Genomic DNA, 18787 nt, shown 5'->3' on the forward strand with positions numbered 1-18787 from the left:
ATCAGGAGGCCAAAGTATTGGAGTTTCAGTTTCAACATCAGTCCTTCCAATGAACACCCAGGACTGATCTCGTTTAGGATAGACTGGTTGGATCTCCTTGCAGTCCAAGGGACTCTCAAGAGTCTTCTCCAACACCACAGTTCAAAAGCATCAATTCTTTGGCAGTCAGCTTTCTTTATAGTCCAACTCTCACATCCATACATGACTATTGGAAAAACCATAGCTTTGACTAGATGTACCTTCGTTGTCAAAGTAATGTCTCTTTTTAATATGCTATCTAGGTTGGTCATAACTTTTGTTCTAAGGAGTAAGCATCTTTTAATTTCATGGCTGCAGTCACCATCTGCAGTGATTTTTGGAGTCCAAAAAAATAGTCTGCCATTGTTTCCACTGTTTCCCCATCTATTTGCCATGAAGTGATGGGACCGGATGCCATGATCTTAGTTTTCGAAATGTTGAGCTAAGCCAACTTTTTCACTCTCCTCTTTCACTTTCATCAAGAGGCTCTTTAGTTCTTTACTTTCTGCCATAAGGGTGGTATCATCTGCATATCTGAGGTTATTGATATTTCCCCTGTCAATCTTGATTCCAGCTTGGGCTTCATCCAGCCCAGCATTTCTTATGATGTACTCTGCATAGAAGTTAAATAAGCAGGGTGACAATATACAGCCTTGATGTATTCCTTTTCCTATTTGGAACCAGTCTGTTGTTCGGTGTCCAGTTCTAACTGGTGCTTCCTGACCTGCATACAGATTTCTCAAGAGGCAGGTCAGGTGGTCTGGTGTTTCCATCTCTTTAAGAATTTTCCACAGTTTGTGGTGATTCACATAGTCAAAGGCATTGGCATAAACGATAAAGCAGAAATAGATGTTTTTCTGAAACTCTCTTGCTTTTCCAATGGTGGCTTTTTACTCATTTTATCAGTAAACTTCTGAGGAAAACATGTTTTAATCTACCATTTAGAGTTATGGAAACAAAATTTGGTTAAAGGAATTACCAGGTTCTTTGGAATTTGGAATAATTACCAAATTATTCTTGGACTGCAAGAAGATCCAGTCAATCAATCCTAAAGGAAATCAGTTCTGAATATTCATTGGAAGGACTGATGCTGAAGCTGAAACTCCAAAATTTTGGCCACCTGATGCAAAGAACTGACTCATTGGAAAAGACCCTGATGCCGGGAAAGATCGAAGGCAGAAGGAGAAGGGGGTGACAGAGGATGAGATGGTTGGATGGCATTACCAACTCCATGGACATGAGTTTGAGTAAGCTCCAGGAGTTGGTGATGGACAGGGAAGCCTAGCGTGCTGCAGTCCATGGGGTCGCAAAGAGTCGGACATGACTGAGCAACTGAACTGATTTGGAATTTTAATGAAGGAGTAACTGCCTTTGAGTTTCTAACCATTAAATCTAATTTGTTAAAATTCTTCAGGATGAGGATTTTGATGTAAATCTGAGATGAAGAGATTCAAATTACATCCCAGAAGGAGGTATTTGCTTTCACTGATCTCATCATAAATTCAGTTCAATAACACTTTAATAGGTGAAGGTTGTATGCTCTATAAAAGAAACAGGTAACCAGGATTCTCAGGTCATAGCTTCAGACCTACTTATTCTTAGTTCCTTTTTATTAAAAGTGTCTAAAAGTCCATACTTATTCTTTACCTTCAGTGAGCATTTGGGACATTGGGATGATAAATGTATGCATGTGGCATCCTCTTTCTTACTGCCCCAGATTCCATATTTTTTTTAGCAATCATTATACTTTGGTTCAAGGTAAAGTGGTTCAGTGGTAAAGCTTGCAGTCCTTCTCGTAGTATTAGATTAGGCTGGCAGCTTTGTGCTATGTTAATTAGCTGTGTAACTTCAGGCAAGTCCCTGAGTCTTTGTGACTCTTCATTTGATAAATTGGGTCAGACGGTTTACCCTGTACACTTCATAAGGTTTTATTAAGACTCCATGTGTGAAGTGCTCTTTAAAGTTAAGCATCCAATAAACATAAGGTAACATTATTAATCTGGCTTGTCACTTATCCTTCATTTGGTTAACATAGGAATCAGTATCTCATTTGATTTTTGGACCAAATCCATGTTCCCATTAATGAAAGAATATTCTATCCTAAAGAAAGAGTAAGAATTTCCTCATGGAGAAATACATGTACCCTGGAAGCATTTCACCTTTTTTAGTTTTGGATTTAGTTTTTGTTATTTGGGCAGTAAGATACTAATACAATGACTGCCAGTAGTTTTTACATATTTTCACATTACTAATTAGATAACTGCTTTTCTTTTTCACATAGGTTGCAGGTAGGCTCATAAAGTAGACTTTTATAGGACTTCTGATACATTACTTGAATATTAAATGCTTACAAGGGACCAGTTGCAAGATTGATTTTTTTTTTTAAGTTTTTGAAATTATTGTATTCTAACTTGGTTAAAAAAATGTTTAATGCTGAAGCTTCTAAGTTGAAGGGAACAGGCTTGCTAATATTGTGTCAGTTTAGGGATTTTTTAGGTCTAGTTCACGTGATTGCTTCTCCATTGCCTGATTCTTTAATGGTGATAGAAAGGACAAGAAGAAAGATAACGGAGTAAATATAGGGCTGCCCAGGTGGCAATAGTGGTAAAGAATCTGCCTGTCAATGCAAGAGACATAGAGACCAGGTTCAATCCCAGAAAATCCCATGGACAGAGGAGCGCGGTGGGCTATAGTCCATAGGGTCTCAAAGAGTCAGACACGACTGAGCACATATACATGGGAGGACTAAATATATTAACCACAGTAGAGTTTAGCTGTAATCTGAATTTTCAAGAATATAGAATCTATGATTGTTTTACTTCTGTACCGGCAGTTGTGGTAGGAGACACTGTGCCTTTAACTTCAAACCCATTACAGGAAGATATAAAAATATGTTTATCCCTTGATGGTAAATCATAAGGAATTAGTAGAAGGGGAAAAAAAAATCACTTTTCTGCTCTGGTCAAAAGATGGCAGTATTGCTGTGCTTATTGTTTTCTTTGGCAGTTTGGGCTCAGTTTTTTCTTTATGCAAAAAACAGATTTAGTGATCTAATTAACAGTGACCCTTCCAGTGGAATGCCACATTTCTAATCAAGGACCAGAAGAATAGATCAGAAAAGTGGAATTTATATTTTTAAAATGTTTTAGATCGTTTTAATAGCTCTTTGTAAAAATAACATTCTCTAATACTCAGATTTGCCAGAGGAAAAATAAAGCACCCTGTGTCACGGTTTCAAGTTTGGTAGGCTTGAAATACCCTCCCTTTGAAATGTGGATGGCTGTCAGGGTTCCAACATGTGTTACAGGGTTTTTTTGTTTGTTTTTAGTTTTTAAAGGTCATCAAACTTATTTTTTCATTAAGGCGATACTTTTTTCTTCAGATGTACAATCAGGTTATCCTTTTTCCTTGTATTTCTTTGGTCACTATACTTTACTTGTTGGTAGTCTGGAAATACAAAGGTGGTCTCTTTTTTTTTTTTTTTGGCTGGGAAAGCGACATGTTCTCGCCTTGTTTCTAAGCCGGTATTATAAATGGCTCTCTGGGCTTGATGCTCTGTTTTTCTCTAAGCAGATCTTTCAAGGACAGAGAAATTCAGTGAAAATCACTGAAAAAAAAAATTGCAAAATGAACTCCTAAAAAAAGTGGCTTTATTATTGATTGTGTAAAGTGTTCTTTCAAAAATACTAACATGTAAATCATAATACATTTGGGAGAGGGTGATGGGGAAGAACCCTTGGTGTATTGAGAGAACATAAAAAAATCCAGCTTTTTTCTTAATTTCTATTAGAATAAGAAAATACTTTTGGATTCTGCATATGGAGTGCAGATTTGCCTATTTGATGCCTTTTAAAGTTAGCATTTAAATGATTTACTTTAAAAAATAATTATGCTTTCAACAAATAACTATGTGTCTAGTCTATCATATAGCTACAGTATAGAAACTATTCTAATTAGCTTTGCCTTGTGACTCACTTGAATCTAAACTACAAGCCCAAAAATCTTATTAAAAATCTTTGAGACCAGATGTATTTCAGAATTCTGATTTTTTTTAAAAGTGATATAGTACATATTTGTTGCATCATATCACCCACCTTCCGCAATAGGGTCTGGGGAAGCACCCTGTAATCAAACTTTGTATGTTTTCAGCAAAACGTTGAGCCCATTATACCACATGGGCTCAGTCTTGACCATAAATAGCCTTACTTCAATTTAGGTCAAATTTTGAGGCCAAATGAATCTGCTACCAACTTAAGAAAAAAGCTGTAGTTTACAGAGCTTTTTGGATTTCACTATGGAGTGTAAGAGATAGTACATCTGAAGTGCCATTTTGGTCTACTTTCTGAACTGCCAAAAATCAATTAAGTTTTCTGTTTGTAAATGGGAAAATTTTAATTTAATGTTATGTTCTATTTAATGGTTTCTTTTTTTAAGAATATATTTTACTTTGACAAGGTGGTTTAAGTATAAAATGCATTTCAGCAAATACCGTAATACACTGAAAGAAAACCAAAGATGTGGAAAAATTTGTACAGCCATTATCTGCCATGAAGCAACAGGGTATCTGATGTACATTCTGTGGCAAGAAAGCCATCATTCTTTTTCTCTTAGGAGTACTTTGGTAAAAGCATTTCCCGCTATTTTATTCTATACTGTTAATCAAGATCAGCTTTATTTCCTGCAGTACAGTTGTGGGATAGAATCTTATTTCATATTTCAAGTAGGATTAAGCCTGATCAGCACTTAGATGGGAGACTTCTGAGGGGAATATATGTGTTCCGGGGAAACGATAGAGGGATTGTATTATGTGGCCATCCTGCTTCCTTTAGAAATACTTCCTCCAGCTCTGCATTAGAGCTGGACATTGTGTACTGAATAATATATAAAACCCAGGATAATGTCTACTAGTTCCCATTTCAGTTTAAAGTATTAGGTTAGCCTTTAACCTCATCTGATCAAAATAATACTTTGCTTCATCTTCTATAATTAGTCATGACTTTTTTCCTGCCTTCCACTGAGAAGTATGAGTAGAAAGCACTGTTGACCGTTTCTCCGCCATCAGTTATAAGTCAATAGTAAAGAAGGCCTGTGTTAATTTAACCTGTTATTTCATGTAATATAGTTAGTGTTATAGCACAAGTGAAAAACATCCCATTATTGAGGATCTTGTTAAGCCATGAAACATAAGTCTTTGAGAGGTCAAGGTACATAGCTCATTCGGAAAAGGTTAGCAGAGGATACCATTATGCCAGAATGGATGTCGCTTAGTTGTTTAGTTTTACTTCCTCTTATTTAAAAAAAAAAACAAAAACAAAACCTACATGGCATAGAAATTTACACAAGCATAGAGCAACCTTTTGCCTTCTACCAGATCCCAAGTCCAACATTGCTTATTTTTCTTCTCTAGTCCTGACTTATGCTTTTATATGGTCATTACCATGACTTTGCCAGTTTAATTTTAGTATTATTCAAATTTCTCTAACTTCTAAATCTTTTTTCCCTTTTAGAATTTAAAATTTCTTACTGGGCTTGTTAAAACCACTAAGCCATATCTTCTTTTCTGATTGTCATATTTTCTCTCTTGAAGTAACACCTGTTTCACACCTGCTAACCGGCCTTTAAAAAAGGACAGTCTTTAAAAAGCCTTTTAAAAAAGTTTCTCTTTTTGATTTGGATGAAACCTATCCAAATTAATTAATTAGTGTAATTACTTGGTTCTTACAGGCTATTTCAAAATACATGTGACTGATTATGGAAGTAAATGGTTTATCCTAGATACTATGAAAGAAAATAATTCTCAGTATAGAAAAGTCTTGCCTATATGAACTCTATACGAACTTTTTTCTTATTACCTGTTTTCCTTGATCTTTGAATACAGAATTATGGTATTTTTGAGGTCTGTAACTACTGTAAGCAAAAGGACAAAAGTTGTATTTAAACAGCACTCAGCAGTGGCAAAACAGCAACAGCCATTTGAAAGGAATTCCTAACATTTTGCTCTGAGACATTGAGATTAGCCCAATTCATAAAAAAACCTTTGTGCTACCACACACAGTTTCCTTGTTAAGAAATTAATGTGGCCAGTTAAGTTATACCAACATAATTTTAGAAAGATAAATTATGAAAACTGGAACGAAAACAAAGCAGAAGAATCAGCCAACGTTGGCAACATTCTAGAAATTAATTTAAATTTGCATCAAGCCAGGAACATACTGTTTGTAAGTGATGAGGCTTCTATGTGCTTTTGTACAACTGTAGTGAGAAAGAATCATGCTTACTTGATTAGACGTTGGCTTTGCTAACTGTGGAACAAGGATCAAAATAAATCCTTTTAATGGGAGTTTGAAGATACCTTCAATTAAATTGTATGTATCCCTTGTACAGTAATCTAGTTTTTAAAAAAAATAAACAGTCTTATACCTAATACTATGAAAATGAGTATAGTCGTTGCACAGTAGTAGAAAAATCTACTGATGCTGTGGGACTTCACTGCTGCCTCAGATGGTAAAGAATCTGCCTGTAATGTTGTAGACCCAGGTTCGATCCCTGGGTCAGGAAGATCCCCTGGAGGAGGGCATGGCAGCCCATTCCAGTATTCTTACCTTGAGAATTCCATGGACAGAGGAGGCTGGCTACAGTCCATGGGATTACAAAGAGTTGACATAACTGAGCGACTAACACTTTTTTCTTCCCATCACTGATGCCTTAGTATGTCACTATAAAAAAAAAATTAAGAAGTCATCAATAGGTGTGTTAGTTTTCTATTGCTACTATTAACAAATTATCACAAATTTAGTGGCTTAAAATAGCACAAATTTTTTATCTTACACTTCTGAAGGTCATAGGTTCAAAATCAAGGTGTTAGCAGAGCTGCAGTTTCTTTTTGAGGTTCTAGGGGAGTGCTACAGTGTTTGTGTCCCTCAAAATTCATATATTGAAATCCTAATCCCATGTATGATTGCATCAGGCCTTTGGGAGGTGATCACGTTATGAAGTTGGAGCACTCAAAAATAGGGATCAGTGCCCTTGTAACATGAAACCCAAAGTGCTCCCTAACCCTTCCACCAAATGTGGACACAAGGGCCATCTATGTACCAGGAGGCAGGTATCCTCACTGATACCTGCTGAACCCCTTAATCTTGGACTTCCCAGCTTCCAGAACTGTGAGAAATAATGGTTTATTGTTTAAACCACCTAGTCTCTGGTATTTTTGTTACAGCAACCCAAACAGACTGAGACAGGGAGAATGATTTCCTTACCTTTTCAGTTTCTAGATTCAGCCCATATCCTTGGTCTTTGGCTAGCATTCCTGTCACTCCAAATGTAGCTTCAGTTATCACCTCTCTTTCTCTGGCTCACCTACTCCCCTTTTCTATTTATAAGGATCTTCATAATTATATTGGGTTTAATCAGATAATCCAGTGTAATCTTCCCATTTGAACCCTTAATTCCATCACATCTGCTTGTATCCTTTTGCCATGTGATACGATGTTTAAAGGTTTTGGGGATTAGGATGTGGACATCCTGGGAGTCCATTATTCTTCCTCCCAAAGGCTATAACCCCGTTAACAGTTCACATCTCTGATGTCTAGATCTGAGCCTTTTAAAAAAGTTTCTGGGGAGAATATTTAGGGGGCAGTGACAAGAAGACAGATTAAAAAAACTTTTTTTTTAGAAACTAACAACAAACAGTGAAGATTACATAGTAAGCCCATAGTGGTAGTCACCTCCCAGATATTTTTTTTAATCAATAAATGGGTCCATGAGAGGACTAGAAATACTAGATACCATACAATTTTAGTTATCTGTTCCTGAGAGAATGAGTTTTCCAGAGAGTTAATCCCTTAACAGTCAAAATTTAAAAAAAGATAAATGATCTCTATGGGAAAATCTGATATTTATCCTACTGTCACAGTTTCCCTTTAATTTGTATTGTTGTAGAAATACATGGCATGGGTAAAAATTAAAAATGAGCTTTTTACTTAGAAGTAACTTACCCATAACACTACCCTCTCTTCTAGCCTTACTCCTCAGAGGCAACTACTTCTAATAATTTGTTCTTTATTTTTCAAGTCACTACAAAAGCTCTAAATAATGTTTATCCTTTATTATTTCATCTATCAGCTTTAGAGACCCACAGTATTTTATTTTATTGCTTCTCAGATACTCTGTTTTTACAAATTCAAAGTTTGTGGCACCATTTTTCCAACAGCCTTTGTTCACTTTATGTGTCTCTGTCACTTTTTGGAAATTCTCATATTTCAATCTTTTCATTATTATTATATTTGTTACTGTGATCAGTAATCTTTGATGTTATTATAAAATATTATGACTTGCTGAAGGCTCAGATGATGGTTAGCATTTCTTAGCAGTATTTTTTAACTAAGGTATATACATTGTTTTTTAGACATAATGTTACTGCACACTTAATAGACGGTGTATATGCATGCTCAGTCACTCAGTCGTGTCCAACTCTTTGAGACCCCCTGGACTGTAGCCTGCCAGGCTCCTTTGTCCATGGGGATTCTCCAGGCAAGAATACTGGAGTGGGTTGCCATGCCCTCCTCTAGGGCATCGTCCCGACCCAGGGATCAGCCCAAATCTCCTGCATCTCCTGCACTGGCGGACAGATTCTTGAGCTATCTGCCAGGCCAGATTAATTGACTACAGTCTAGCTTTCATAGCTTTCATTTGTACCAGGAAACCAAAACACTTGTGACTTGCTTTGTTGTGACATTTGCTTTCTTGTGGTCTGGAACCAAACCTGCAGTATCTCCAAGGTGTACCTGTACTGACTTCTTGCTGGGGCTTTTCTCACTTATACCTCCCTCACCTCTTCACACCGATCTGCAACCTGTATTCTCATCCTATAATACTTTGTCCCTCGGTGAGCTCAGAAACTTAGTACTGCACACGTAGATCTACATTTCTTGTTCTACAGGTGGTAGAAAGTATCTTTAAACACACTTTGAGCTTTAATTCTTTTTTGAAATAATCAGGGCACTACTCTTGATTCCTCTTTTTGTAATATAGGAGCATGTACACCCGCACCATGTCTTTCCTTTCTCCCTTCTACTTCCCCGTGTCTTACACCTGCACCTTTATGTTTATGTTGTCAAGGCTGACAGTATTCTTTCTGACATTCTATAGTCTATTTTGAAACATTACCAGGATCAATCTGTGGAGTGATTCTGAACATTGAGGGCCAGTGATATAAATTGCTTAATATTGTAAATATTGTTCACCACAGAATGGACTAATATGTTAGAATTAAATTTCCTTCTCTGTTGGTTTAATGTTGTAATCAGAGTGACACTGAGAGGAAAATTTTCTTACAGTCAGATTAGACGAATAGACTCTCTCTCTTTCCCTTCATCTCCTTCTCCCCCACTTCCTTCTTTCTCTTCTTCCTCCGTCTCTCTCTCCCTACCCCATCCCCACCACCCCAGGTACATGTACCAAATCTTCAGTGTTTTCCCAGTTATTTCATTTCCTTGCTCCCTTCTCACTTCTCCCTGGAGTCTCCCTCTCCTTTAATCTGGAGCAGTTACTCTCTAAGGGCTCCCATGCAGTTATCATTCTGGGACTTCACTCCCTTCACTGTTCTCCTCTGTGGTGTTCACTGATTTCTGTGTCACCTTTCTCCTCTTTCTTGATTTACCTCATTTTGCTAGAGGTAAAATTTCTGAGTCATCAGATAGCTGAAAGCTTCTTTCTCCCTCCTGTATATTTATTTGACAGTATGGCAAAAAATAGCACCCACTTTAAACTGCTTTTTCCCTAGGATTTGGAGTGCACTACTCCACAGATGCCAGTATGATTCCTGGGCCATTAGAGGTAACCAGTTTTTCTCTCTGTAGGTATTTAGCATTTTCCTTTGTCCTCAAAGTTCTAAAATTTAACAGTATTGCATTTAAGTGTGTATGTTTTTCATTCATAAGTTTGGCATTTTGACTGTGTTATGTAAAACCCTCCGCACCCTCCCCTCTTAGCTCTCTCTGATCTCATCCTTCCCCCTCTTTCCCCGCTGTGTTACAGCCATGCTGGCTCCTCCTTCCCCACACATGTCTGAGTGTCTCTGCACTGGCCAGTCCAATTGTGCAGAATGCTCTTACCTCAAATATCTACATGGCCCACTTCCTTATCTCCTCAGGTCTTTGTTCAGATGTCGCTTCCTGAAGTGTCACCCTTTTCTAATTATCCTACTGAAAATTGCAATCTCTGATACTATCTAAGTACTCCTGATCCTCTTGAAAAAAGAAAGTGAAGTCTCTCAGTCGTTTTGGACTCTTTGTGACCCCATGGACTATATAGCCTACCAGGTTCCTCCATCCATGGGATTTTCCAGGCAGGAATACTGGAGTGGGTTGCCATTTCCTTCTCCAGGAGATCTTCCCAATCCAGGGATTGAACCTGGGTCTCCCACATTGTAGGCAGACGCTTTACCATCTGAGCCACCAGGGAAGTCAATCCTCTTACCTTGAAAATTAAATCTTATCTTAATTTAATTTTCTTCATAGAATTTATCACTAAGTTAAAAATATATGCAAACTGTGATATTGTGAATATATATTTCATCTTCGTTCCTGGTTTCAGGCCAGAGCTCCTAAACCCTTGTAATTTCCTAAGTGATGAGAGTGATAGGAACGTCTTATTATAATACATGGCTTTGGTAAGGGTGAAAGGAGCAATGTTTGTTATTCATAACAAGCCCATTTCAACCATACCTTAGTTTACATTAATGAGGTGGCTTTTGCGCAGCCCCTAATGATAGGGGACTGGTTGCCAGGGAAACTGACTATGTCATTAGAGGTTGGAACTTTCAGCACCACACCTCACCCCTTTTAAAGAGGGGAGAAGGGGCTGGAGATTGAGTTCAATCAAAGTGGCCAATGATTTAACCAACTGTGCATGTTTAATGAAGCCTCTATAAAAGCCCATCACTGAAGAGATTTGGAGGGCTTTCAGGATGGAGAGGAGGTGCTGGGAGGGTAGTGTGCTCATAGAGGGCATGGAGGCTCTGCTTGCCTCTCCCAGACTTTGCCCTGTGCATCTCTTCCATCTGGCTGCTCATAAATTGTATCTTTTAATAATAAATCAGTAACATAGTAAGAGAGCCATTCTAGAAAATTATTTAAGGTAAGGAGAGGGTTGTGGGATCCCCCATTTTATAGCCAATGGGTCAGAAATGCCAGAGACTTGAACTTGCAGTTGGCATTTGAAGGACAGTCTTATGGGACCAGGTGTATAGTGTTCAGTTCAGTTCAGTCGCTCAATCGTGTCCAACTCTTTGTGACCCCATGAATCACAGCACGCCAGGCCTCCCTGTCCATCACCAATTCCTGGAGTTCACTCAGACTCACGTCCGTCGAGTCAGTGATGCCATCCAGCCATCTCATCCTCTGTCGTCCCATTCTCCTGCCCCCAATCCCTCCCAGCATCAGAGTCTTTTCCAATGAGTCAACTCTTCGCATGAGGTGGCCAGAGTACTGGAGTTTCAGCTTTAGCATTAGTCCTTCCAATGAACACCCAGGACTGATCTCATTTAGGATGGATTGGTTGGATCTCCTTGCAGTCCAAGGGACTCTCAAGAGTCTTCTCCAACACCACGGTTCAAAAGCATCAATTCTTCAGTGCTCAGCTTTCTTCACAGTCCAACTCTCACATCCATACATGACCACTGGAAAAACCATAGCCTTGACTAGATGGACCTTTGTTGGCAAAGTAATGTCTCTGCTTTTGAATATGCTATCTAGGTTGGTCATAACTTTTCTTCCAAGGAGTAAGCGTCTTTAAATTTCATGGCTTCAGTCACCATCTGCAATGATTTTGGAGCCTCCCAAAAATTGAATTAAATTGTAGGACATGAAGTCAGTGTTTGCAGAGAACTGGAGGATTTCTTGACAAGGGAAAAACACATGCAAACAAACACACATACATACATATATATGTAAGTGAGTATGTGTATATATAATTATGTGTGTATGTGTTGATATGTATGTGCATATATGTATAAATCCTTTGTATTTGGTAGGACTACCAAAACAGTGTACCACAGACTGCATAGCTTTAAACAACAGAAATTTCTCACAGTTCTGAAAGCTAGACGTCTGAGATCAAAGAGTCCTTAGGGTTGGTTTCTTCTGAGGTCTCTCTGCTTGGATAACAGTCTTCTCCCTGTGTCTTCACTTGGTCTTCCTTCTGTAATTCTATGTCCAAATTTCTTCTTCTTATAAGGACACTGGACATATTGGATTAGAGTCCGCCCTAATGACCTCATTTTAACTCAGTTACATCTTTAAAGATATTATCTCCAAATACAGTCACATTGTAATATACTGGGGGTTAGGATTTCAACACATGAATTTTAAGGGGCCTCAATGCAGTCCATGAGAGACTTATTGTTTATAGTCTATCTCCTCCAGTTGGAATGTAAGCTTCATGAAAGTTAGGGTTTTTGTTGTTGTTGTGTTTTAATGTATATCCAACATCTAGAACAATGCCCAGCACCATAATAGATGCTGAATAAATAATGATGAATATTCTAGCCTTTTGATGAGTTAGTTTAATCTGAATACTTATTTTCATCTCTAGAAAATTCTTTTCTTATGACTGCACTAATTCAAGTCCCCCTCCCCCAATTCTCTGCTATCTTTCCAGTACTCCTATTAATTGAAATTTGGACCTACTTGATTTGTCTTTCCTGTCTCATTTGCAGTCAATCCATTGTTACACTTTTTTGGAAGATTTTTCAACCATAACTTCCAAATACTCCTGTAAAACATCCTTTACTTTGATAACATGTATTTCATTCCTAAGAGCTCTCTTCTTCATCAGTTTCATGGCATTCTCTTATTGTTTTGTGGGTGCTTTATTTTTGCTGACCTTTCTGCATTTATCAGGTCTTGTTATTTATATGTCTCTTTTGTTCCCTCAATTTTCTGTTTCTCTATAGGTCATTTTTTGTTTGATTCTTTTATTCTTTTTTTTAATTCTTTTATTTTTAGTTGAAGGATAATTACAATATTGTGTTGATTTCTGCCATACATCAACCTGGATCAGCCACAGGTATATATATGTCCCCTCCTTCTTGAGACTCCCTCCCACATCCCACCCCACCCCACTATTTCTTTTATTCTTCATCTCACATATTACATAAGCATTTCTCTTAATTATCCATCATTGTGTATTTTTATTTAATAATGGGACAATAAAGTATGTGGAGGTTTTTTTAAGGGGTGATATTTTGGCCTGGTGATGTGACTTTATGATTTGCTGAATGCAGAGGTCTTTGGTTTATGGGGTGCCTTCAGTTCAGTTTAGTTCTCAGTCATGTTTGATTCCTTGCGACCCTGTGGACTGCAGCATGCCAGGCTTCCCTGTCCATCATCAACTCCCAGAGCTTGCTGAAACTCGCATCCATTGAGTTGGTGATGCCATCCAACCATCTCATCCTCTGTCATCCCCTTCTCTTCCTGCCTCATTCTTTCGCAGCATCAGGGTCTTTTCTAGTGTGTCAGTTCTTTGCATCAGGTGGCCAAAGTATTGGAGCTTCAGCTTCAGCATCAGTCCTTCCAATGAATATTCAGGACTGATTTCCTTTAGGATTGACTGGTTTGATCCCCTTGCTATTGAAGGGACTCTCAGGAGTCTTCTCCAACATCACAGTTCAGAAATATCAATTCTTTGGTGCTCAGCTTTCTTTATGGTCCAGTTCTCACATCTGTAGATGACTACTGGAAAAACTATAGCGTTGACTAGACGGACCTTTGTTGGCAAAGCAATGTCTCTGCTTTTTAATATGCTGTCTAGGTTGGTCATAGCTTTTCTTCCAAGGAGCAAGAATTTTTTAATTTCATGGCTGCAGTCACCATCTGCAGTGATTTTGGAGCCCAAGAAAATAAAGTCTGTCACTGTGTCCGTTGTTCTCCCGTCTATTTGCCATGAAGTGATGGGACCGGATGCCATGATCTTAGTTTTTTGAATGTTGAGTTTCAAGCCAACTTTTTCACTGTCCTCTTTCACTTTCATCAAGAGGCTCTTTAGTTCCTTTTCACTTTCTGCCATGAGGGTGGTATCTACATATCTGAAGTTATTGTTATTTCTCCCTGCAATCTTGATTCCAGCTTGTGCTTCATCCAGTCTGGCATTTCGCATAATGTACTCTGTATATAAGTTAAATAAGCAAGGTGACAATGTACAGCCTTGATGTACTTCTTTCCCAATTTGGAACCAGTCCATTTTTCCATGACTGGTTAACTGTTGCTTCTTGACCTGTATGCAGGTTTTTCAGGAGGCACATAAGGTGGTATGGTATTGCCATCTCTTTCAGAATTTTCCAGTTTGTTTTGATCCACACAGTCAAAGGCTTTGGCAGAGTTAATAAAGCAGAAGTAGATGTTTTCCTGGAACTCTCTTGCTTTTTCGATGATCCAGCAGAATTTGGCAATTTGATCTCTGGTTCCTCTGCCTTTTCTAAATCCAGCTTGAACATCTGGAAGTTCTTAGTTCACGTATTCTTGAAGCCTAGCTTGGAGAATTTTGAGCATGTTTTATCTAGCATGTGAGATGAGTGCAATTGTATGGTAATTTGAACATTCTTCGGCATTTTCTTTCTTTGGGATTGGAATGAAAACTGACCTTTTCCAGTCCTGTGGCCACTGCTGAGGGAGTGCCTTAGGTCTTCCTAAATAATTATTCAACGTTCTTAGATTAAACGTTTTCCAGATTTTAGGGAAGAGATAAATTTGTCATCATATGCAGGTAGCATGATACTGTATGTAGAAACCATAAAGATTCCACACAAAAATTACTAGCACTGATAAATGACTTCAGCAGTATAGCAGGAGACAAGATCAACATACATAATTTAGTTGCATTTATTTACAGTAACAATGAAATGTCATAAAGGAAATTAAAAAAAAAAAGAATACCTTGTAAAATCACACTGCTCGCAAAATACTTAGGAATAAACCTAAAGAAATGAAACACTTATATGCTAAGAACTATATGGAACATTAAATAAGGAAATGGGAGATGATTCAAAGAAATGGAAAGATATCCCATGCTCTTGGATTGGAAGAATTAATATTGTTACATTGGCCATACCACCCAAAGCCATATATAGTTTTAATACAATCCCTATCAAATTATCCATGACATTTTTCACAGAAATAGAAAAAATGATCCAAAAATTTATATGGACCCATAAAAGACCCAGAATTATGAAAGGAATCCTGAGGAACAAAAATGAAGCAAGCATAACGCTCTAATACCTCAGACAATACTGCGGTGCTTCAGTGATCAAAACGGTGTGGTGGCACAGAAACAGACATGGATCAAGGGAACAGAATTCAGAGCCAGAAATAAACCCACATACCTATGGACAGTTAATCTTCAACAAAGAAGGCAAGAATATATAATGGAAAAAATACAGTCTCTTTAGCAGGTGGTGTTGGGAAAGTTGGACAGTTGCATGTAAATCAGTGAAGTTAGAAGACTCCCTCACACCATACACAAAAATAAATTTAAAATTCTTAAAGACTTAAATGTGAGACATGACACCATTCAGTTCAGTTCGGTTCAGTTCAGTCACTCAGTCGTGTCTGACTCTTTGCAACCCCATGGACCACAGCACGCCAGGCCTGCCTCTCCATCACCAACTCCTGGAGTTTACCCAAACTCATGTCCAAAGAATAGAATCAATCTGATTTGAGTATTGACCATCTGGTGATGTCCATGTGTAGAGTCTTCTCTTGTGTTGTTGGAAGAGGGTGTTTGCTATGACCAGTACATTTTCTTGGCAAAACTGTTAGCTTTTGCCCTTCTTCATTCTGCATTTTCTTGGCAAAACTCTATTAGCCTTAAGACACCATAAAACTCCTAGAAGAGACCATAGGCAAAACATTCTCTGACATAAATTGGACCTATATTTTCTTAGGCCAGTCTCCCAAGGCAATAGAAATAAAAGCAAAAATAAACAAATGGGACCTAATCAACTTAAAAGTTTTTGCACAGCAAAGGAAACCATAAACAAAACAAAAGACAGCCTACAGAATGGGAGAAAATATTTGCAAACAATGCAACTGGCAAGGGTTTAATATCCAAAATATACAAATATACAACTGCTCGTGCAGTTCAACAACAACAACAGAAAAATGGACAGCTCAGTCAGAAAATGGGCAGAAGACCTAAATAGACATTTCTCCAAAGAAGGCTTACAAATGGCCAATAGGAACATGAAAGGATGCTCAACATCACTAATTATTAGAGAAATGCAAATCAAAACTACAATGAGATGGTACCTCACACCAGTCAAAATGCCCATCAATAAAAAGTCTACAAATACCAAATGTTGGAGAAGATATGGAAGAAAGGGAACTCTGCCACAGTGTTGGTAGGAATGAAAGTCGGTGTAGTCACTATGGAAAACAGTATGGAGGTTCCTCAAAAAACTAAAAATAGAGTTACCATATGATTCAGCACTCTTACTCCTGGGCATATATCCTGAGAAAACTGTAATTCTAAAAGATACATGCACTCCCATGTTCATAGCAGCGCTATTCACAATAGCCAAATGGAAACAGCGTAAATGTCCATTGACAGATGAATGGATAAAGAAGATGTGGTGTATATATATAATGGAATGCTGTTGCTGCTGCTGCTGCTGCTGCTAAGTAATGGAATGATGCCTTCATGTATGAACCTAGAGATTATCATACTAAGTGAAGTAAGTCAGAGAAAGACAAATACCATGATATCACATATATGGAGTCTGAAATATGACACAAATCAACTTATCTGTAAAACAGAAACAGACTCACAGACATAGAGAAAAAATTTGTGATTGCCAAGGGGGCCAGAAGGTGGGGCAGGGGTAGGTTGGGAGTTTGGGGTTAGCAGGTGCAACCTACTATACATAAAATGGATAGACAACAAGGTCTTACTGTATAGCACAGGGAACTATATTCAATATCCTATGATAAACCATAAAGGAAAAGAATGTATAACTGAATCACTTTGCTATACAGCAGAAATGAACACAGCGTTGTAAATCAACTATACTTGAATTAAAAAAAAAACCTTCCGACTTTTTACCTGGCTCTCCGACTTGCCATAAATAGGAGTCTGAAATCTGTAGTTTATTATATATGCTTTGAATTAATATCTTTGTTTTCACTTCTTATTCCTGTTAACATTTTGTGTGCTTTTCCTCTGTAGTTCGACAGATCAAATTATGCCCTCTGTGGCTGTAGTTTTCTCTCTACTCTCTTCATTCACTCCTACTCCTCTAGCTACATATCATATTTCAGAAAAGTGCTCAAAATCACTGTTAGTTAATGTTAGTTTCTCAGTTCTTTTTACTTTATTGTTTTGAGTTAGTACATTTTTCAACACATTATATTTAAGGATGTCTAAAGGAGAGAGGGAAAAAATCTTGTCATCAGTTTGCTTGTCTTGAGTTAGAATTTTTCAATCCTTTAATATTGAATATAGAAAACAGAATTTGAACTCACTTTCATAATGTGGATCTTCATTAGAAACCCCAATATTTGGGATGTGCTCTCTGAAAGTAAGGGCTTCCCTGGTGGCTCAGATGGTACAGAATTCACCTGCAGTGTGGGAGTCCTAGGTTCGATCCCTGGGTTGGGAAGATCCCCTGGAGAAGGACATGGCAATCCACTCTAGTACTCTTGCCTGGAGAATCCCCATGGACAGAGGAGCCTGGAGGTCTACAGTCCATGGGGTTGCAAAGAGTCAGACACGACTGAGTGGCAAAGCACTTTGAAAGTGAAAGTTGCTCAGTTGGGTCCGACTCTTTGCGACCCCATGGACTACACAGTCCATGGAATTCTCCAGGCCAGAATACCAGAGTGGGTAGCCATTCCCTTCTCCAGGGTGTCTTCCCAGCCCCAGGATTGAACCCAGGTCTCCTGCATTGCAGGCATAATGTGGGTCTTCATTAGAAGCCTCAATTATTGGGATGTGCTCTAGTTGTTTAAATATAGGTGTGAGATGGGTCTGTCTGTGCTTTTGAATCCAGTAGAGAGAAGTTCTTAATTAGTAACTTCTCTGAGGTTATAACCACAGCAGCAGGGCTAAAACTTTTCTAGTTTTCTCTCTCAGTAGATGACCTTGCTTCCCACTCCACTTTTATCAAGACGCTCTATCATGAACTTCCGTTTACCTTAGAACATCCCAGTTCCCAGTTCATTCTCCCTTGTTGTTTCAGATGAAGAGCTGGAGTCCATCTTTCCTGAAGCTATCTCCTCCATTTGCAGCCTGAGATCCTGGGACTGTTCTCCTGGATCTGCATCTGCAGATATGTTCAAATCTTCCCCTTGGTGTGGGAAACCTTCCTTCCCATCTTTTCCTTGAAGCTACATGTTCAGCTGGAAAAGCCTTCTAAATTTTTTTCTAAGTTCTGATTTCTTTGCATATAGGTATTCTTTTGATGTCTGTCTTCAGTCCACTTTTTTCTCTTGTCCTTTTCCTGGGAAATCCTGTTTGTTCCCATAACTTCATCTATTACTGAGCCCTAACCACTTTCCTGACATTCAGGTGCTCCATTCCACCTACACATTAGTTCAGTTCCGTTCAGCTCAGTTCAGTCACTCAGTTGTGTCCAACTCTTTGCAGCCCCATAGACCCACAGCACGCCAGGCTTTCTTGTCCATCACCAACTCCTGGAGCCTCTTCAAACTCCTGTCCATCGAGTTGGTGGTGCCATGCAACCATCTCATCCTCTGTCGTCCCCTTCTGCCTTCAA

At 38.4% G+C, this 18787-nt stretch overlaps 1 protein-coding gene across 2 annotated transcripts in view; it reads left to right on the top strand.

The window, feature by feature from the left end:
* The window catches only part of NSUN3 (NOP2/Sun RNA methyltransferase 3), a 59447-nt gene that overhangs the window by 37958 nt on the left and 2702 nt on the right, over window positions 1-18787 (top strand). The window lies entirely within an intron of this gene.

The sequence above is a fragment of the Bubalus bubalis genome, chromosome 1, assembly GCF_019923935.1.
Source record: "Bubalus bubalis isolate 160015118507 breed Murrah chromosome 1, NDDB_SH_1, whole genome shotgun sequence".
Taxonomy (NCBI): domain Eukaryota; kingdom Metazoa; phylum Chordata; class Mammalia; order Artiodactyla; family Bovidae; genus Bubalus; species Bubalus bubalis.